The sequence below is a fragment of the Chaetodon auriga genome, chromosome 19, assembly GCF_051107435.1.
Source record: "Chaetodon auriga isolate fChaAug3 chromosome 19, fChaAug3.hap1, whole genome shotgun sequence".
Lineage (NCBI taxonomy): Eukaryota > Metazoa > Chordata > Actinopteri > Chaetodontiformes > Chaetodontidae > Chaetodon > Chaetodon auriga.
The window spans coordinates 6893261-6916324 of record NC_135092.1 but is presented as its reverse complement, the minus strand read 5'-3'; the positions used below and the strand labels follow the sequence as shown (position 1 = coordinate 6916324).

General features: G+C 39.4%; 1 protein-coding gene across 2 annotated transcripts in view; it reads right to left on the bottom strand.

Moving 5' to 3' along the window:
• Positions 1 to 23064, bottom strand: part of lrrtm4l1 (leucine rich repeat transmembrane neuronal 4 like 1) — a 46652-nt gene that overhangs the window by 4895 nt on the left and 18693 nt on the right. The window lies entirely within an intron of this gene.

Here is a 23064-nt window from a genome sequence, read left to right as displayed (position 1 = left end):
CACCACACAACAACCTACCCTTGGGAGTGTTGTGAACTATTGCAAGAAAGGCTCTGTGCATAAACCTTTGCCAACTAAATCCACAGAAATGCCTCTGTGCTTTCCTGTCCTACAGGCAACAGACCCACACATTGAAGAATCTCAGGGAGAATTCTGTGAAAGCACATGTGCAATGAAACTGTCTTTTGTTGGCATCTGTAATAATCATCCTTTTTGCATTTGGTAATATTTTGAGGTCAGGTTGATAAAAGAAGAGAGATTTGCTTTTCAAAGTTTCACACATTTTCTGAGGACATTTGTGTTGTATGCCTTTTCAGTATATACCTTCTTCTATAGTACAAGTAGACAAGCTAGCAAGGCTGCAGAAAATTAGCCTGCCGACACATTCTGCTGTCCCTGTCGGTACATGCCTCTCCAACTTTGTGCAATGGGGTCTGTTTAGAGCCAAACATGCACAAAAATTGGACTTTTCCTGACAGAAATGTCATTGTTATGTTGAAAAACAGAGCCCTAAAAATGATACATATATGGTGGCCCTGCCTTCACAGAATTAAGGTTAAACATGTAAACATTGATTCCAATACATGATATCAGATGCAAACCTCAGCAGCACGGCAGACAAGCAGTGAGACAGCAAGACAGCATAACAGTAAGACTGTATAATCTCTTACTTTGCAGTTTTATTTTTATCAATTCAATTAGCCCAAGCAATATAATTTTGTTAACATCATAACAAAGTCTTTGTGTGAGTGCAAAATCTGGGAGAGAATCAATTTTAAATGTATCTGCTTCTCAGAGGAAAAAGAAAATCCGGGTATTTTGTGGGTGAATTCCACAGAAACCTGAAAACCATAAGCCTTATACATATGTTTGAGTTGTGTTGGTCTGCCCACACTGCTTTCACATCATTGCGTACACAACAAAACAACGCTAATTGAAAGGCACATAATTGTAACTCCTGCTGCCTTGCTATGTAGACATTTCAAAGGAGGACTGGCTGAGGCTAAGTTCTACTCTTTTCAAGAACACAGGTTACATGTCCAGAGCTGTCCATACTTTCATCCACCCCCTCTAATGCCTTTATGTGTTTTTTAATTAGGCTACAGTAATTAGCAGGATACAAACATGATGTAATTAGGTTGCTCTCAGTCAGGACAGCTGGAAGTAACACAGACATATGCCAGCCACTCTCAAAGGGATCACAAGCCTCTTACTCCACTCAGGGCTCCAATTACCCTGTTCCATCTCCCCACCCCGTTGCCTGCATTCCTGTGAAGTTGCCTGTTTCTTTCTTTCTCTGAAGACCAAGAAAAGAGGCAGACAATAGGAAAAAAGACTGCATGTGTAAATTCTTTGTGAATTGTAAAGTCAATGAGACAATTTGAATACCGCATCCATTGCAACATTGGTCTGGAAACCATAACAAGATCTATGTATGAACGCAGTTGCTCTTTTGTTGTGTAGATTATGTCAGACATGGATCAGGTCTTATCTCCACTTATGATGCAGACAAAGTGCAAATTAAAGAACACCAACTGAGCTTATTTCTGCTTACAGAAAAACAACAATTACACAAGGAAGCTCTGTTGGGGAGCTGATGCCTGTATAAGCTCTTGATCTATGCAAACACAGATACTTAAACTTTCTCTTAAGCTCTCTCTGCCACACAAACGCAAACTCCATCCTCTGATTTACCAAGACCAAGTGACAAGTGACCAAGTGATAAATTGCGGTGTTGATTCATTTTTGTTTGATGCTGGTAAAAGAAGATGAAGGTGCAGAAGCCACTGTGAACAAAGATGTCTATACACATCTGCAGAAGTTGGTTCGGAGTAATGGGATCCTGTCTTTGATAACAAGACAGTGTTCTTCAGAAATAATAGGTACATTAATGGACTTCCTGCTTCTGGTCTGACAAAAAGCCATTCATTAAAGGTGTCTAATTTTGTTCTCAGCAAGGTCACAGCAGCCATGTCTGGCTCTTAACAAATAGATACAATACATGTATCATGGGAAAATTCAATTATTTTAATTGCCCTTTTTTATCTCACTTGTGGTTCTCATTCATTATTTCCACCAACACCTGGGAGAACATAACAGATCTAACATGAATTAAAAGGTTGAGAATGATATACATATACTATTGTGCAAAACATTTGTGGCATCCCACCCAACTCTTTTCAAATACACCAATAGCGTGCATCCACATTAATGAGATGTATGGATACAGCATTATAAATCTTGACAGCAAGAACAATACTTTGCCTCCAGCTATACTTTATGACTCAGATTTAAAATGCAAACTTTGCAGTGACACCATCAAGATATTTGCAGGATGCCAATAAAAGAGAACAGATGGTAAGCAAACTGTATAGATATAATAGCACAAATACAAATAAATACATTACAATCTGCATGTAAGCACTGGACGTGCAGTGAACAGAGGCTGAACACCAGTCACTAGAAATGGCTTAGTCATTCACAGCCACTTTGCTTAATTGTGAACACTTCATTGGAATAACTTTATTACCTCATTTGAATTTTAAGAACAACAGGTGTGGTGGAGACTTAATGGGTTGGCAGACATATGTATATGCTGATTTCGTTGCAAACAAGCAGATATATTAATATTTGCTTCGAAAAGGCCCCAAATGAAGATACTTTACTCAAAAACATATTATTGTGGCAGGAGTAAAGTACTGAATAGGACTGTCTATCTATCTGTAACTATATATCATATCTGTCAGTCCATTGCCGACTAATGTTGTTTTTGGGGGGGCTTGGAGTGAGTGAGTTTAGTGCTTCTGTGTGTTGCATGACTGATTTGCAATTTGACCATGTTTGTCTGCAGAAGGGGGAGTTTCAGGGATGTTGGTAGCTGCAGGCAATCCAGGGACACTTGTAAGCACCGCTGAATATTTGGGTTTAGTCAGGTTTAATCTGTCCCTCAAACAAAACAACCCCATCACAACAACTCTGTGACTGTTCTGTATTTCTGCTAGTTGGAGTTGGAATCCTGCACATGCATTGAGCAGGTGAAAAAAAGCCACTGCAGGAACGGCGAGTGGCAGCAGGGTGAAATCGCCGCATTACCAGCCCCATGTCCTCTCGTGGCTCCTGGCACCACACTGTGAAGAGAGCATCATCTCTTGCTGCATTCACTTGCAAGCGAACATCAGACTTTCACTCTTCCAACCAGCCACAACTTTTCATATATAGATTTTTTAATTAGATTTTTCAAAACCGGGGAGGCAGCTGAGATGTCAAGGCATTTTTTAGGGGTCACAGCTGCCACCTGATGCCACTCCGGTAGCTCTCGCCCTGATGAACAGCTACAGCAGTATCAGTCAGCCATGATGGAGTTCTAGCAAATACTATTTTAAAGATGAGCACATTTTTGTGTCAGTCAAATTACTATTTATTTTTAACTGCTATTATGAAGATGTCTGTGTTGGGTAACTGCAGTATCTTCGAGAAAAGAAATAACTGAGCTTCAATATGTTTTTTTTTTCTCTGCACTATCCCTGTCTCTAACAACACAATTTCATAAGAAGGAACGATATCGTGACCCATATGTGAGTGTGCCAGCGAGAGTGAGCCGCTCTACACGAACATCATTTGAAGTCAAACAGAGAGTGACATTGTGTGTGTATGCATTAAGCAAAGGATACAAACTGTGTTGTAAAGGTAGAGCTCAAAGATCTCCCCGAGGAAATCTGATCCCGCGAGCTGTGACTGGGAGCAAACCGAGCACGGCTCTGAAATGTTGCACTGTGTGTACATTTTTATGTAAGTGCATGCACATGCATGTTCATCTCTGTTTGAGCATTATGATTTATGACGATTGTGATTCATCCAGGTGATGGATGACCACATTAGCAGCACCAGGTTTTTTCCCCAAAGTCTCTCTCTGTATATATCATGCGGTGCGCCATAAATTCGTTTTCACATGTCCGGAACAAAAACTCCATAAATAAAGCAAGCAAGAAATAATTTCTAACCCTTGTTAGGGTACATGTATCATCTCGGGATTATCCATTACACGTGTTATCCCACTAATACCATACACACTTGCTGACAAAGTGCCACGTCAGGAATCTTTTTATGAATGTTGTTTTTGGGAGGGTTGTATAACTTAGCTTTGATCTTCCTCTTTTGTTACAAACATTACAAAAATAATAGTTCCTGTGCCTTACAGTTCCTGCTGCTTGTGTTGCTAGGCAACATGTAGCCTTGCTAAACATGAAAGGACTGATATCAGCTTGACAAGTGAATGTCTGTGCCTGGATTACAGGTTTTTTTTTTTTAAGTCTTAACCAATTTGAAATAGGTTTCATCACACAAAGCTTTGGTGATGATCTGTTCTGAAACCATGAATACACTTAAACTATGAGAATATAGAATAGACTTGAGTAATGGACAACAGGATATTAAGAGAGTCTTTCCAACGGAGATATGTATCGCATAACTTTGTTTCTCAAACACGCACAGGCTCACCTCACTCGCCTTTTCTCCACCTCTCTTCCATTATCACACATATAAGAAGACATACTTCTGCTCTCTCTCTCTCCGTCTCTCTCTCTCGAACTTGTGAACTCTCCCCATCTCTTCATTATCTGTGCAGGTAAAGACGTGTTAGCCTCAGCAGTTTTTAGCCACATTTTCCTTTGCTTTTCCCCTACAGCTGTCCTTCAAACCTGCAGGACACCGATGCAAATAAATTACTTGGATTAGATCAGCAACGGCACTTGTGTTGCTTCATCGGTTTAATTTCCCATTGAAGAAAAAGAATTATAATAGGACACTTTACATCTTTTTTCAAATTAATATCAATCTAATTTTTGGGTCTTTTTTTTTTAATGGAAAATAAACATTCAATTTTTCATTTTCTCTCCTGCAATTCACAAATCCACTCCGTTTCTGCCTTATTGGCTGATACGTGGTGAAGAACACATGCAACCCTGTCGTTAAATTTGCTGATAGCACTTTAGTGACAGGCTGGATCACCAACTATGATGATGAGGCCTAACTGGAACAGGTCATGGGGGACCTGTAAGGGACAACCTCGAACAGCCTAGCACTAAATGAATGCAAAACCACAATACGATAAGATAATCCTTTCTTAATCCCACAGCTGGGAAATTTGCAATGTTTCCATAACAAAGCAAGTCGTGTAATAGGAAGGGGGAAAAGGCTAAAACAAACAAAAAAAAAAAAGCAAAAAAAAAAGCAATGATACTTAATATTGCACAGTTTAGTATAGACTGATATTGCACATGAGGGAATTTGTCACTTACAGTGCACAGATGCACAGACACTAAAGGGAGCGGTGATAATTGTAAATTGTCTGACAGCAGCAGGAATGAAGGACCTGCGTTATCTCTCCTTCACACACCGTGGGTGAAGTAGCCTGTCACTGAAGGAGCTGCCCAGTGCTGTCAGAGTGGGGTGGGACATGTTCTCCACCAGGGATGATATTTTAGCCATTATACTCCTTTATCTCCCACCACCTCCACTGGGTCGAGGTAGAGTCCCAGGACAGAGCTGGCCCTTCTTAACCAGTCTCTTAAGTGTCTTCCTGCCAGCAGTCAAGATGCAGCTGCCCCAGCAGAATACTCTATAAAAGATGGCTGGTGCCACCACAGAGCCAAAAACAGTCCTCACGAGTATCCCCTGCACTCCAAAAGACCTCCTCAGCAGATATAGTCTGCGTTGGCCTTTCTTGTATAGTGCATTTGTATTGTCAGTCCAGTCCAGTTTATTATTCATGTGAACACCCAGGTAACTTGTCAGATTCCAGCATCTCAATGTACAAGACAAGAGTGTTTGCACCTTTGGGCTAATTGGGGATTTTGCAAAAGCATTTTTTCATTTTCAGACAGTTTAGGAAATTAATAGGTCCTAATGACCCTCTCCTCTGACACTGTGGAAAGCATCATAAAGCGGGCCCATCATCCGACCCACACTCCTCAATCTGCAGGATTTAGACACCAGAAAGTGCAGCACAAGCACCAGTAGGATTATGAAGGATCCTCACCATATTCCAGTTTCTACGCTCAGGCAAACACGTTCGTAACCACATGCACAACACAGACAGAGTCAGAAAAACTTCTTTCCTCAGGCTATCAGGATGGTAAACTGTGACCTCAGGATATCCTCCACCTTGTCTGGCACATTGGCCTCTGTGAATCCATCACATTACAATTGCCCTTACAATTGCACATAATAGTTTATAACCTTTTTCCCTTTGTTTTCTCTAGTGTTTTAGCACAGCCTTAAGAGTATGCCAAATAGCATTTCAAGTAGACGACCATTCAATCCTTGTATTCAAAAGGATTGGAATGTCTGCTTTTGTTTGGATTCAGTAAATACTATACCTGAAAAATCCTAGTATTAGAGTTTTAAAGATCTTCTCATTACAGTACTCCAATAAAGCAGTCCTGCTCAGTGATTTTCAACAATGCACACAATGGCTTAATACAGCCACACATTGTTCAAGGATAGGTTAGTTGCTAGAAACACTATGGAAAAACCTCTGACAGTCGAAAAATGTCCATCTCCTCTTCACATATCATAACTCCCTGTCCCCGGTGCAGTGTACTGCAATAAGACTGTCTCCATATGTTCAAATCCAAATCCCTCTATTTTCTGACATCTTAAAGGGAATCCGTAGCTGAATTTGGGAATTGTAGGTCACATTTAATGAACATGTAAAAGGCTTCAATTTGATGTGATTAATCATAGCCGCAAGGTGCGTCACTGAAGCAAATTTGTCTAATATTCTATTGCTGACTTTTATTTTAACACGGGAAATTAAGCAGATACGAGTTTGACGGGTCTTAATGACAAAATAATAACTGATTGAGGAAAGGAAAAGTCACCCTTTATTAGCGTTCATGTGTATTATTTCTGTGGTCAGAGACAGTTCAATTAATCATCATTTCATGAGCATGAATAACTCATTACAAAGACACACAAGGGAACCGACAGTCTGGTTTGTGATTTCATATTGTATAGTGTAAAAATGTGGAGCAGCAAATCTCCTCAGTTTGTGCGCAGTCTTATAAAACATTTTTAATGCCAATTATGTGAGAAAATGTCACTTATTTTTGGGTTTGTCTCTTTCCTTCTCACACCGTCTCAGTAAACATAGTTATATGGAATTCAAATATGTACTTGTTGACTGATTGAAATTCAGTTCAGGCCTGTCTTGATCTAATACAATACAATGCATTTTAATATGATGAAGTATGATAGAATTGTTGTAAACACTTTTATTATTCCATTATTTCTACTGGACAGTATTTTGGCCACTGGTTTCATGAGGGCATTTTTGGCATCAATAAGAGAGAAAGATATAAATTAAAATGGACTCAATGCAATGATCATGATAAAAACCTTTTTAGATGATGGATTATTATTATTATTCTGTGTGGACAGATATTGGTACAGGCCGATTTTTAGAGTGAAAGAAATCAATCAAGTCAAATTAAGGCTTTCAAACAGGTCATTGTTTATTCATAATGTAATGGTGCTGTATGTGCAGCATCTTTAGTAATTGATATTGACCATGCAGAACTGTTGGTGATGGAAATACTGTATATTGACACTGTAGAAAATGTCTAGCTGAAAGGGCCACATTTGAAATAATAATCTCTAATAAGTATCACTAATTTGAAATTTTAATTTAGCTTTTTCTAATCATGTGACCATTGTAATTCTTCAGTGTCAGCTGTAGAGATTCAGCGGTTTTGTGGAAAGCATTCAGCTTTGTATTGCAGGGGAAAAGATGGGGTTTAATTAATTCACCTAACATTTCTAGAGACATTTATAGAAGTCAACCTCTAGCAGCCATTACAAAACTTTGCAAAAAACTTGCATTGAATTTATTATTCAGCAGTGGTTGTGGTATGTTGGCAAATATATTAAAAGCCTCACGAAATTGTCACAGTGTAAAATTGGGTAATCGGCTGGACACACCGCCTCCCTGTATTCTATGTGGAAAAAGTGGTCTGCCACATAATTTTCAGAAGGTAGCACAGTTTTGCTTTCATGTTGGCGTTGAGATTGTGGTTTAAGGAGCATTTCAACAGGCAACAGTTCAGGTCAGGGAACCAACAATTAAAGGTTGAAGTAATATTTACCAAGCAGTTGACGTTTGCAGGACTTCATGGTCATTAAGGCTTAGTCAATTCATTGATTTGATGGACATGGTTGTGTGGTTTGAGTATAGCCAGATGTCTCTGCGAGACATGTATGTAAGCATTCATGCGGCTACCTCCAAGGCTGAAAAATGCAGAGCCAACGTGAAAATACCCAAAACTGCAGTCCCTTGAATGGCCACTTGTGTCCGGCTTGAAAAGTGAGTCAATCCCCATAGACCCCTATATTAAAATGTCCATCTTTACAGAAGAAATAATCATGTTCATAGCCTGGTGCAAAAAAAAAAAAAAAATGTCTATAGCTAAGTTCCCCATTCATAACAACTGTACGGCGGTGTGGTATTTGTATATTCCTATGAGTGATGTCACAGAGATGATGTCTATGTTTTACAATCTATGATGGAACTACATCAAGTGGTCAATGAAAATAGCCACCAACAGGGGAAAAAAAAGTGCCAGCAGTTTAAACATACAGTCATACAGCAGATTGGGCTATTGCAGTGTTTATCTGATCCCCGATCAGTACAACCAATGAATGATCTGTGGGGGTGAATGAGCATTCATCAGCATAGGAGAGGCAGTTCATAATACAATTCATCAGTGTGTTTGTTTTAGGTTTTGGATAACACTGACTCTATTTGAGGATCTTTAGTCAGGATTTAGAGGGCATCATAGCACAGAGACAGCATGGCTGAAAGTTAGAAATGACCTAATTGCATCAGAGAAGGGACTTGTCTCTGTGCTCATCTTGTTAGATCTTAGTGCTGAATGCGACACCAATGACCATCACATTCTATTAGGGAGACTGGAGCATTTAATTGGTATTAAAGGAACTGCACTAAGCCGGTGTAAGTCCTGTTTATCAGATCAATCCCAGTTTGTGCATCTTATCAATGGATGCTCCATGCAAAGTTAGTCACAGAGTTCTACAAGGATCTGTGCTTGGACCGATTCGATTCACCTTATGCTTTCTTTAGGGCGGGGGTAGCCAGTGAGACCGTTTGATCCAGCCCATGAGGCACCTCATGAATACAAAAAAACAACTCAGTAATACAAAATAAAAAATACATTTAAATTAAAAAAAAAATCTTGGCAGCTATTACTACTTTAAAGAGTAGACTAACACAAAGTGGCTGATGTCACGTCAAAGCATCAATGCAACTGTCAGGCAAACAAAAGTAGATTGGGAGTGATGTGGATTCAAATAGAAATGGAAAAACAATCCTTTTTTTGTTCAAGTAAAAGACAAGCCAGTGTGCTTATGTTTATTTGTGGACACACGGTTGCAGTGAAAAGGGCCAATCTCAAGCATTTTTACAGCTTGATGAGCTTCAACGACAAATTGCACTCATATCAAGTTGACGCTATTCGCTATTTATTTTGGGTGTCCAAAAAGCAGCTTTCACCAGACTGCATTCTGACAGAGACAGTGTTATGTAGGCAGGTTTTGCAGTGAGCGAGCTAATAGAAAGATACAAAGATGCTGAAACCTCATTCACAAGGAAAATTCGTGGAGGAGTGTGCTCTTGCAGCTGTGGAGCTGATGGCACAGGACAAAGTAAAATTGTTCCAAAGTGTCAGTTTGCCTCAAAGGATTCATTGATTTGAAGGGAAAATCTGCTGTGGGACTGATGTTACTAAATTACTAAAGTGCACATTTTATTCTTCTGTGGGCAGTCTTGTTACCAGACAGGTTCAGGTGCATTACAATCACCTCTGGACTGGAGTGGAGAAGATCCTGATTTGCACTGAAATCCAAGATTGCATTGATCATATTTGTGATCTGGCCAACTGAGACCAATACATGTGGGTCAATGCATTAAATCTGATCTGTATTTTATTCCCAATATGAGACAGTTAAAACATAAGGGGGCTATTCACACCACAATTTCTGTTCCAAACAACCTGTATCTACTCATGTCATTCATACAACCCTTCCCCTCTGGAAAAAAAAAAAAAAAGCGTGAACATGGCATTAGCATTTGGAGACAATGGTGCAAATTATCTGAAATCACAAGCGAGCAGGCTCAGAGTGAATGGTGCTACATTAATTTGTGTTTTGGTTCTTGTTGAAAAAGGGGGCAGGGGAGCATTGCTCATACACTTTCCCACCCCTGAAGCAGAAACAGCTCTGACCTTTTATCAAAAGGCTGCTTGTCAAAGATTTCTATCGGTCTGATGAGGAGTTGGATTGTATCAATTATGCCATGAAACTGTCTCCCTATCTGATGAGATATGTATTTTTTTTTTTTATCTCAGCATTACAAAAATAGATGTGTCAGTTTTTATGCTTTGTATTGAGAGAGCCAAATGTTCATGATCCCTCATTAGTTTCCCAGCTTGGAGAAAAGTGGATTGTACATGACATCTTGAAACTCACATTATACAAAATTAGATGTCTCTAAGGGTTAGTGGAGACATGCTATGGAAATTTAAATGCATCAACAGGACTGCGGATGATCGCTTTTAATAATCCACCAAAAGCTTTGTATTTAGGTTACTGGGCCTCTAGCATCTAGTTCTCTGGCCAAAAGCACAAGCGTGTTTAATCAAGTTTTATTTTTTTCCATTTTGTTAAGCTTAATTAATTGGTTTGCTTAAATTCTGACAGATTCCTGCCATGCAGAAGCCATACCAATAACAATGTGTTTTCATGTGTTTCATGTCTTTGGACACCAGTGGAAACCACACGACACGGGATAGTTGACTTCCTATCCTTATCCTGTTAATAAAAAAAAAAAAAAAAAAAAAAAAAAAAATGTTCACATGTTCCAAATCAGCTGTGACTTCCTGATATAATAGAACTTGATCCTGAAGAACTGCCAAATAGCTGCAGGAGACATCTTTTCCATTTCCCTCCCCTTCCCACTGGAGTGGCTGTTGACACTTGCCAGAGGGTGCAATTGTGCAATTAGCACTCTACTGCAACTACTAGTGACAGTGTCATCTCAACTTTAAATAAATAGCAGGCGTAATGTGACATTTAACAGAAAATGGGATGCAAATGATACCATGATCATGAGTGTGATACATTGAACTTTTCCAGCGCCTTGTTATAAACAACTCTATCAGGATGCCAACCAACCAGTTTATTATGAGCCTTAGAAAAAGCCTAAAATGGGAAAGTTTTGTGCCTGATGAACAACAATGTTAACCAAAAAAATAAATAAATTAAAAATACAATGATAGTAGTCACATTGACATACTGTTCACTATGAAAAAAAACAAAAAACAAAAAACAAAAAAACAGGAAAAGCACCAGCTCCCAAATGAACTGCACCAACTTAAAAGCAAACATTTTGAAAAAAACAAAAAAAACAAAAAAACATTCCGTCATAATATAAAATCAGAGTATTTCTGCTGTTCCAGCAATCCATTGTCTCCCTTCCCACAGTGGATCTCGGACTGGCCCTTCAACGCTGATCTGCACTGCATGTATTTGCCATTTAATTGTGTCTGTGTCTTTAATTGTGTTAATTGTGCCTGTGTGGCGTTATGATAGCATCTGCATGACTTGGGTGGAGTAATGGGCAGTAAAGTTCATAATGTGTAACCTCTTAAAGGGCTTCTCACACCATTAGTTTTTACAAGAACTGATTAAAGGAGAGGGGAATCAATTTGGTGAATTGTGTGAAAGAAGAAAAAAAAAAAAACAGCGTTACATAATATTGTATATTTAGTAACGTCAAGTCTAAACCAAGGATTCACCATCAAAGAGACGCTGAATATTGCACAGATTGGTAAAAGTCACCTGAAATTTAGTCAACTTCACCACTAGAGTATGCATGCAAGACAACCAGACCATTCTATTGTATTCACCGTCATTAGGTTCTGTTCATACCGTACATACACATACTATCTGTTTGTCTCTTTCATTTAACTGATAATTGCTGTGTACAACAACAATAATGTTAGATTTAATGTAATCAGATATTGATGTGGTTACATGTCATTTAACACTATTTTGCATTAATAAGCAGTATATGAACAATTGGATATTACCCTTAAAATCAGACTGGACTGTAGTTTCACTTGACCTTATTGTTCATGTTAGCTGCTTTCTGTTTGGGAGGGGTTGTTATGTTGCTGTAACCTACTGAACCAGTAGTGAGTGATGTACCAACCAATCATATTATTTACTATGTAGCTGAAGACATATCCTTATTTGTGATTTGTTAATGTATAAATAAATTAAATAAAATAGTAATACATAATATTATTGTTATACCAACCTGTTCATTCGGTGTGCCATTCATCAATCTAGAGATTATAATAAGGCTGTTTTCATGCACACTAAATCCAAGGATGTGATCTAGCCGATAGTTGGAACTTTAGAAAACCAGAACTTTCTCTCATTCATTTTTTTCCCTCTGTTACAATGACATAACATGCTAATTTTTTAAACTAACGAGTCTCTTGAAGAAGAAAAGCAACTTTAGGCAGCGTCGCTCTGCTCTACAAAAGGAGTGGCCTCCGTGGGTGGCTGTGGCTGCTGCTTCATTCCAACAAATGAACATTATGCCTATAGGGCACCATTCAAAATATCTGATCTCCACAAATGTCTCCGCTCCCTTCTGAAAACCACACTTTAATAATTCAAACATTTGTAGAGAAAGAGCAAGAGTCTTGTGAAATTAAAATTAATGTGACAAGAGGAAAAAAAACATACTGCAAATACAGCACATTTCAAGCAACAGAAAGCTACTTACAGCAAGAAGATCGAGGATAGATGAGGCCATAAAATATAGACAGCATTGTACAATAGTTGCACTTCTGATGCAACTTAGAATGAAGCATCAAACAGGATCCATATTGTGGCACAAACCAAATTGAGAGTCTCATGAAATTACAGCACTTAGGAAAAACAAAGTGATGTTTGCACCTTCATACCAACAAAAAAGAAGAAAAAAAAAATGCAGTGTAGATACTAAAGGCTCTTACTGTCAAATTTTCGAAAGCAAAATCATGTCTACCTCCTCATAGTTTCAAGGCTCATTAAGTACAGTGTGTCAGGCAGAGGCAGCGTTATCTCAATTCATTATAGTTAGGTTAAACTGACCACAGCAGTAAACCTCCCTAAAGAGCTGCGGCCCTGCTCTGTCTGAATGGAGGTGATGTCATGGCACATACTGCAATATCCACCGACCTCATCATGACATGAGTAGCACATGGAGTTGCATGGTGCTTTCTGTCTTCTTTTGATTCCAGCTGATTTCCTGTCCGCTTTTATTTTCCTGCATTATTTAAACTAAGTTGGCGAAAAAACAAGGAATGAGGAATAAAAGGTGCTACAAGGAAAGTTTAAGATGCGTTTTCTCATGCCCCTCAGCTTCTCATACAGAAGCACAAGGTACCTTTAGTTTACATTGGATGGATGGGTAAAACAAAGGCCTTTCACCCAGGAGGCCATTGTGCTTGTACCATGTTAAATCAGAAGTCATGCTTACGTTACTCGTCATAATGTACTTCACTTGTGTTACATATGCATGTGCCAAGCGGCAATCTCTGGGGCTGAAAAATAAAGCCAACATGGTAGCGCCAAAAACGGTAGTCCCTCAATTTGTTTTTTTATGGGCAGAGTGACAGCTAGCTGCTAGCTTTCAGCAACCAGGCTTCATTGTGCCTCATTTTTGGATTAGCTGGGAGTTTGGTGGAGTCATGCACTGCCAAGATACTGATGGCTCAAGCCACTGTCACTGAGCATTAACAATTCATTGATTATCAAAATAGTTGTTAAAACATTTTCTCTTTGATATGTTGATGGATAACATTCGACATACACACAACATAAAAATGCTTTTTGGCAATGAGTAAGTCTTAACCACTGCAGTATAAACCATTCAAATCCAGCAACCGGAGTATATTTGGTGGACCTGTTCACGACTGGCTGACGCATGCAACAAGTGGACATTTTATCATTTTAAAGGGTCAGAAGACCAAAAACTATTGGTTTTGTCAGAGTAATGTATGCTTGGCATCCTGTGCTGATCATGTAACTGCAGCATAGCTCGTGTGAGAGAGACCTTTGTTGTGTGACAGTCCACATCGTTCTCTGTCTGTCATTTCCTGTTCGGGCTGGAAGTGTCCAGTGTGTTGTCTGGTTTGTTAGCTAATGCTTGTCTTCATTTTGTTTATCTCCTCTGCTCTGAATGCTGACACATGAAAACCTAGAAACAGCAAATCTTTTCTTGATGAACAGCTTAAAAATGATCAATTGTCAAAATCGCTGTCTATTCTATTTCTGTTAATCAACTCCTTGATTACTCAATTAATAGTTTACAGTATCGCACGTTCACTGCTTTCTGTGTGTAAAGTAGCAGGAATGCATTTTGTAAAAAGACTCTCTCAGTGTGTGTAGGCAGGTGTGTTGTTCATTTTAATCACACTTGCACTCTGCAGAGTGGTAATGTCATGATACCGCTAGTTACACTTACTCCCATTCAGTGTGTGCGCATTTTAGTGCTTGGACGTGTTCATGCTGGCTTTGCAGTTCTAAAGGCTATGGCAGAATAAGATGTTTGTGTGTTTTTGACAGAACAAGTGAAGGTGGGTGGGTTGATGCTACTGTTATCTGAGGATGAAGTATACAGCAGCTGCCAGAGCCCGTGGCAAGAGGAAAAGGGGGGCAGGTAGGCGATTATAAAATTCAATTTAGGGCAATAGAGGGGGTGGATCTTTTATGTAAGGTGCCACTGAGCTGCTTTCCCCTTTTCAGTCTGAGACACAAACACACATGCATACACACACTATCAAAAATCTGCTATAGAATCCTCTCTCTCTGTTTTTGTTGTGATATCCAGTAAAACAGAAGATCCCTATTTGTCTTAGCTGCAGGGCCAAGTCAAGCTCCAGATGCTGCTAATAATACACCACTCATTGGAGTTTGTGTTGAGTATGTATGACTGTATTTCTGCATGTGTGGTAGGGAGAAGCGCCTGGGGTAAAGAGCGACGTTTTAACAACATTTCAGTACATGCATCATCATCCAGCACGGCCTCTGCAGGGAGGAGTTCTTTTGAGGATGACCCAGCAATCGAGGGAAGAGGGCATGAAATTGCCCCTCTGAGATGGTTAAGAGGTTGTTGCACTGAATAAGTGGAGATACTTCTCACCAAGGGGTTTGCTGGCATTGTCGTCCAGCAGCAGCTGTTCCCACCATCCACATTTCAAAATTATGACAATGGAAGATGTTTTCAGTTTTTCTCTGCTTTGTCGACCAGAAAAACACCTCAGTCGAGCAGTGAAAACCATATATCTTGCCCTCATTAGCCCCCCGTTGTCATTAATAGCAGTTCATTTATTGGCTGACAGGAGCAGCATGATCTTGCTCCCACTCGATGAAACACGCTCAGATTTTATTAACTGCCCTGAACAGAAACAGAAAGCTTTCTATAAACTATAAAAATCTCTTAATAATTCAATCTTTTAAAACTCTGTCTTGTTTGATCACAGAAATGATGAATTTAATAATTTAAAACCAGAGTGGATTTCATGATGCACACACGAAAAACTGCTATTTCAGTGTCTGGAAGGGAGAAATTGGGGGGGAAAAAAGCAAATGACTTAACTGGAATATGGAATATGAGACCTACTGTATATTAATTGAGCTATCTCTCCGCGGTGCACGCCTGCTTGCACTTAAGCTCTTAATGGTTCCTTAAAACTGATGAGGTAAAGGGGAGAGGGAGCGGAAAATGAAAGTGTTCTTCTAAATGTTTTTTGGAGGAACGCCTGTCAAGTGGAACGGAACTGGAGGGGAAAATCAGCCAGGGGACATGCAAAGTGAGCGCTGTGGCTGGCTGTGTGACATCCTTCTCTCTTCAAAGCTGTCTGAGGGGAGGAGGGGTACAGGCACAGTATCTCCAGGAGGCAGGGAGTGCTTGAGGAAAAGACCAGAGAGACACGGCGAACTGGCAAATCTGCTTTTTCAGTCTCTCACGAGAGACAATCACAGCATTCGTTACCTAGTGCTGATTTCTTGGGCTGTTTTTGTGAACGTTTATGCCATATGAAAGTGTAAAAGTTGGACATGTGTACAATGCTACAGACACCTGTACTGCTGATTGATACACACTAAAAATATATGGCATTTTGTCCCACTGGGTCACATGTGTTGCCTTTGTCAAATAACAAAGCCCTCTAGTGAGGCAATTATTTGGCCGAGAAGGAAGTTGAGTGAAATTATCAGAGAGCCAGAAAGTCAATTTAGGCAGGTGGATGAGGTGAATGGGTGGGTGAACTTAACGTGGGACTTTGCCACAAGAGACTACAGTTTGTTTCCTGTCCATGTAACCATGACGATGGAGGGTCTAATCTTAATGAAGAGGAAATTTTAACCCGAAGATTTTTTGGGTGCCATGCTGCTGATAGCTTATATTTAATTTAGAGGACTGTGTTTTTCTTTTACTTTGCCACAGTTATCCCACTCTTCGGGGTTGGGGTTAGGGGTTAGTCCCTTAGAGGTGGAACTAAGCGCACAGAATAAAATCACGACCATGATGTGCAAACCCATGGAATGCATCATCATTAGTGAACGGCTGCATGTAGGGAAAAAGTGGGCAAACTGAAAAAGCAGAATGTTAAATCAACTGGTGCAATAGCTTTTCCAGTCATTACAGTTTTGGCCAATCAGGAACCGATCTTGGTAACTATCCTGAAAACAACATTAAGCAAATGTATTTCCAATTGTCTTCTTTCAATTCATCTGAGGTCTAATCCCAACTGCTGCTGTGTGACGGACATTTTCATTCATATCTTTTGGGTATTGTCATTTTGGGGCTATACACGCAAAGTATGAAACCATAAGGAAGCACATGTAACTTAACTTAACTTAATAAAAAACTTAACTTAATAGCATTTAACTGTATTATCATTAACTTTATTAACAACCGCTAATGTTGGTCTCTTAATATTAAGAAATACTAGTATGTATTTCCATAATGTTGAAAAATATATATATGTAACATCATTCCATTATCTGAAAGTTGCAGTCTTATATCAAAACCTCATACAATAAGCTCCATTTGTGAGAGAAGCCAAGATACCAAACTGTTCGTTGGTGTAATATATCTAGAGTACAATGCTGTTTTTCCCACAGCTTCTTTCTAAGGACATTTTTGTCTGAAAACAGCTCCTTTTTTAACCACTATCCTTGTTTATTAGCTCGTAAAGCACACCCTCTGTATTTTATCAGCTCATGAAAGAAGAAGCTACACTATGTGAACAGCATCGCTTGTATAGAACTAACAACTTCGTAAAAGAGAAAAACAGACTGAAGACTTACCGGTATACTACTTACTTACTTAATACTTGAACCTCAAACTGTGACACATTATAGACATTTAATGAAAAGATAAGTAGTGGAGCATAATATTGTGTCACCTAAAGATTATACTGCAGCCACGCTGTATAGTGTACCACTAATTATGTATTTAAGCTCCGAAATCTGGCTCCACCACAGCTATATTTTCACTTGTTTTGTCTGATTAGACCTCTTCTAATGAATGTGTGGGCATGCACACACTGTATTTGACTGACATTTTTGTGCCTCACGACAGGCAGCTTACACGGGCATTCAGACCATGTCAGCAGACTGGAGAAAAAAAAACAAAACATTTTAAATCTTTGTTTACAAGTAAAACTGTCATTTGGGGCGGGAACGTTTGAAGAAAAGATGGAATTGAGATTTTCCTGACCGATAATAATTTTGATTTTAATATCTATTATTGTCTTTGTAAACTCCAGGCCTGTATTTGTTTATCCAGGTATAGAATCAGATAAAATAATGCAGTTGCTTGTTGTTAAAGTCCTCTGAGTATTACCTGATGGGTATACTTGACATTGCCTGATATCATCGTGGCTTTTAAAAGTGGCATTGTGTTTATTGAACAGTGACACTGAATGTCAAACTGCCTCTAAGTTGCGTCTGACAGTGTTATGATATCAAACAGACTACCTTGTGATACAACTGACAGCTTTGCACTGTAGCTGCTGAGCTAACTTTAACGTTAGCTTCGCAGACTGACAGGGCGAGCTGCTCCACAGCTTTGAACCCTGGAGGTCCCCACCCTGAGCTGGTGATAAACATAAAACAATGAAAGTATTGCATGATTTTCAAGGTCTTCCTCTAGCGCACTCAGTGCCAAACCATTCAGTCATGTTTGGAGTACAAAGAAATGCGATGTGAAACTGGCAGTTGAGCTTGCTGCTCGCACTGTCCGACCTAAACTCGAAAAGGCAGAGAAAATTGTGTGGGAGTGAACAATTTTGTATTTAAAGCAAACTGAATTTGGTCTTCTGTCTGTAGATGAATTATTAATGAAAGTTTAACGTTAATTAACTGGATTACTAAATGCCTAAACCAATTGATCTATGTGCTCTGGAGTAAGGAACAAAAATATATGTATATGTTTTTGCATCCCCCGCAGTGGAGAATACTCTCTATGCTGCAAGGCTAGTGCGTACCAAGGAAATCCATCATTATCCATAACTTTGTAAAGACATACGTGTCTCAAATTGAAACAGACTGTGAACTGAGTGATATTTCTTTGCCAAATCAGAGTTGGCTGAAGTTTAGTGCGTTGGTTTGCCAGCTTGTTTGTTAGCGCTGGAGTTCAGTGATCCACTCGCTAATGTTGAACGGTGGTGATGTACTTTCATCTTACAAAGCTACTTATCAAGTTCTTAAATCCCAAATGCTGGCCTTCTTTGAAGATTAACAACGCTGCTTCTTTGAACTGTTGCGGAATCGTAGAAGACAAGAATCTCAATTCTTATTTGGATCAACTTTCACTCACTCTCATTTCTTGAGGCGGTGTTAATTATGTAAGTTACGATTACAATTACAGCTCTGGCGATCTGAATATTGTACTCTTCAAAATCGCAGTTTTGATATTAAAATAATTAATTGTTCAGCCCAATCAGATAAACAACATGAGCTCCCTTTAAAATCGCTCATTGTATTGGTGGTTCTGGATTTGCCAAAGAGCACTTTATTTACACTTTTGTTGTTCTTTTCTCCAAGTAGGAGATATTGAAAATCCCAATAACTCCAACTCAAGACAATCTGAACTGTATTTCCCATTCAACAGCTCACATTTACAGTCTCTGCAATTTATGTGAATGTCGCTTGAGTGAATGGATTTTGGTGATCTCAGCAAACTCGCAACATACCTGCATTCAACTTCTGCCTGGCAGAAGTCTAATCAGCCAGAGTAAATGACAACACCTGTCTGGGTGTGTGGGGGCCTTTATGTTTGAAGTTTCCAGCCCCAGAACCTTAAGGACCAAAGAGAAAGAGGCAGTCTCAGGCAACTGTATTCTGCTGGGCTCTGACACCATTCTGTGCCAATCTTGACAATACCTCACTGAATCCTAGCCACAGCAGCGTAAATGTGTTGTGTTGGCTTTTGTTTTTCCACATTGCCATCCGCAAGGACTGCTGGCGCTGCACAGGGCCATAATGAAAGGCACAGCCAGCTGTGCTGGCCAGCAGGATGACATTTTCATCAAGCTAAACGAGGCTTACATCAGCTTCTTAATAATTAAACGCCTGAAATAAGCAACAGTGTAGACCCCCCCCCCCTCAATAAACTACTGTAAAGCACTGACACCCATCAGCGATGATGTTGAAAAGGAGAGATCATTTCTGAGATGATGAGATTTGGATTACAGTTATGTTGAGAGAGACAATACACTGACTCTGATTGCTCCAGAAATACTTGCAGTGGTAAAAGAAAAACAAAACGAGCACTGCTTTTGTTTTGCAGCAAACTGCAGTCAAGTTTCATATTCGTGCCAGATGTATGACTAACACATCAGGCACAGGATTGTACATACCACTGTCTGAGCCTGGGTCCTTCAACATTTTCTGGGCCTCTTTTAGGTTCCAAAATAAATCAGCATGTCATGATGTTAATTTGTTTATGACATATTATATTAGATTTGGCATAGATCATGACAGCAGCTTGCAAGTGATTATACATAAATGCCAGGTTTGGAACATGTCTAATGTATTTATTTTTCTTTAAAAATACATCAAAAAGGCATTATGTTGTTCTAAACATTCTACAAAGCAGCTAACTTGGATGCTACAGACTAATTTGGAATGTAAAAGAATCCCGATTTTCTGCAGTGCTTGACAATTTTTACCCAAGTTCCACTAGGACTGTGGAGTAGAACTGGATAACGGGGAATTTAGGGAGGCATACAATGAACATATCCAACATGCTTCTCTAATGTGACAATGATACTGTCACAACTTCTGCCTGTCAATGCTGGAATGCCAGAGTCAAAGTTGAACTTAAAAAGGGCTAGTGATCTCTTGTCAAGCTCATGTATCAAACAACATATGCAAACATTTCTGGCTCTTTTGACATGTGCACTGCAGAAGCCCCAGATTTGTTTATTCTGAGAAGTCTACAGCAGCATTTTCAATCACAGGAGAGTAGCCCTGTATAGACCATATTCACATGGCGGCCCTTTTCCTGTGACGTGACACTCAGGGTGGAAAGCTTAAATGCTGTTATCAGAAAGGATAATGTAGAGCTGCTGTGAGTAATTCTGAAATATTAACGCACATCTTGGACACATTGATTTAAGCCTGGAAGCACAACTCACCGGATGTGATCAAGCTTGCAATATAACGTTAACTGTCTTGCTGTCCCTTCACCCAACCTCAAATTTTCTGGTTACGTCAGTAACATTATGTGACATTATACCTCCTAAAACACATATTTCTGTGTGACTGAATATCACACAGAAACATTACAGATTACATCCAAGAGTCTGGCCAAAGGTTTGTAGTGGTAAATGTTTTGCATGGTATGAAGAGACTGGCAAGACATGCCTGCTTCATATTATTATGTTATATTGCAAGTTTGTTTACGTCAAGTGCGTTTTACCTCCATAATTTCGATTACTACATTATCCTGCTCAGGATACACAAGGCGTCCTTACATGTTATTTCAAATATTTGCATAAATTGCAAAGATTTTTCTTCTTGCCTTTTGTATAATTTACTGAACCCTCACAATGATGAGATAATGAGAGTATACATATATTCAATATTAACACTGTTGCGCATTGATTCTCTGTTGTGAAAATTATGTCAATGCAACCATAATCTACGGTAGCTGGAGGAGAAATTACAGTTTGAGGTGGTATTATATGGAGATATTTATTTATTTTTTTAGCGCTTCTTTTTACAACCATCTTAGCAAACTATTGAGCAAACAAAGCTTTTCATTTCCTTTTCAAACACAGTTGGACCCATAGGTGGATTTTCCATAGGTGTGCACCCTTTGGTTGAACGGCTGTATTGTCCTAAAAAAAGCATGCTTCCTGAGAACAAACAAAAGATGACCTGCAATTCTTTTCTTTCCTTTTTTTGTAAGAGGGTGATAATTACTGTGGTGTATAAATATACCCTCATATCACTAAGGGATCCACATTTAAGCCATATCATACACTCTGGGATTACCGTAGTGCATCTGTGCAGGTTACCATAAATCTCCCCACACCACTGAGGAAGTGTGCGCTGTTCCGGAGAAACTCAGCTGAAGGGCAGTTTCACTGCACACCCATGTATGAGACTATAGGAGGGCAATATGGCCAAAATCTTCTATCATGGTATATGTAATGTTATGTCAAAGTAATGGTATATATCATGTTATGGTTAGTGTTATGTCAATTTTTTATTAAGAAGTGGTATAAAATAACCATACTGTACCATACTTCTTTTCTTCTTTTATTTGGAACTTCCATACAAATAAAAACAACTGCCTCACATGAGACAACACTTCAGTTAAAAACAAAAGACTCAAAACAGTAAAACTAACTTTCTTTCAAAATGGAACCTTTTAAGGTTCCAAACGAGAACAACAGAGATGTAACAGAGGTGCATTATCGACACCAACTGTTGTTCTCAGGACACGTGTGGTAATCAGTCCTCCTGAACAAATCATATGACCTCGCAAAGCAGCTGGATTGCTACATCGTGCTGCCCGCCCGAATACACAGCAGAGACACTAAAGCCGTTTTCTCATATGAAATTCAAACAATGTCCACAGAATCAGGTCCAGACAGTGTCCAGAGTTGCTCTTTCACACACGTAGCACTTTTCTCCGTGTCAGACGCGTTCTCACTGACTGGTTATACTGTTTGGTTTAGGCGAGGGGTGGTGCCTGGGTAGAGCGTGTAGGAGGAGGAGGAGGACTCATCTGTAATGAGGACTGTTTCTGCGTTGATGTCAATATTACATGTATTAGGATGTATCCGCAATATCAATGAAAGAGTGGAGAGCAAAAGCAGGTAAGTAGAAAAGAGTACGAAGCAGCTACACTCAAAACATCCACTCGCTCGCTGTGTAGCAGGGTAGCAGTGCATCCACTGTGAATGACAGTGTGCAAATATGGCTTAAGGGATAGCTCCTGTGGTGGAAACACTACTGCCAAATCTCTACTGCTGGACACATTTCTCCTGTTGCATGGTGTATACCGTCATACCACCCAACCTTGCACAAGACCATGCAGATCATAAACCTTCATCACCTATAAAAGACTTCCAGCCTTGAACAAGTTAACAGGATCCAGTTTTTAGTGCAGTTAAAGGCCTCTCAGGCAGCTCATCTCTGACATGTGATAGCAAAACGGTGCCGATCAATACCAGTGCACTTTATCCACCCTTTCTGTGAATTTTGCACCAATTGATAATGTTGTCTTTTACAAACTGAAAAGATTTACAGCAATTTGCAAGTTTATTAGTAATATATAATAAAAATTCCCACAGAAACACATATTTTTGCACCAGTGCATCCCATCCCATCCCTGCACACACACACACACACACACACACACACACACATATATATATCAAGTACAGTACAAACAAACATACTGTCCAA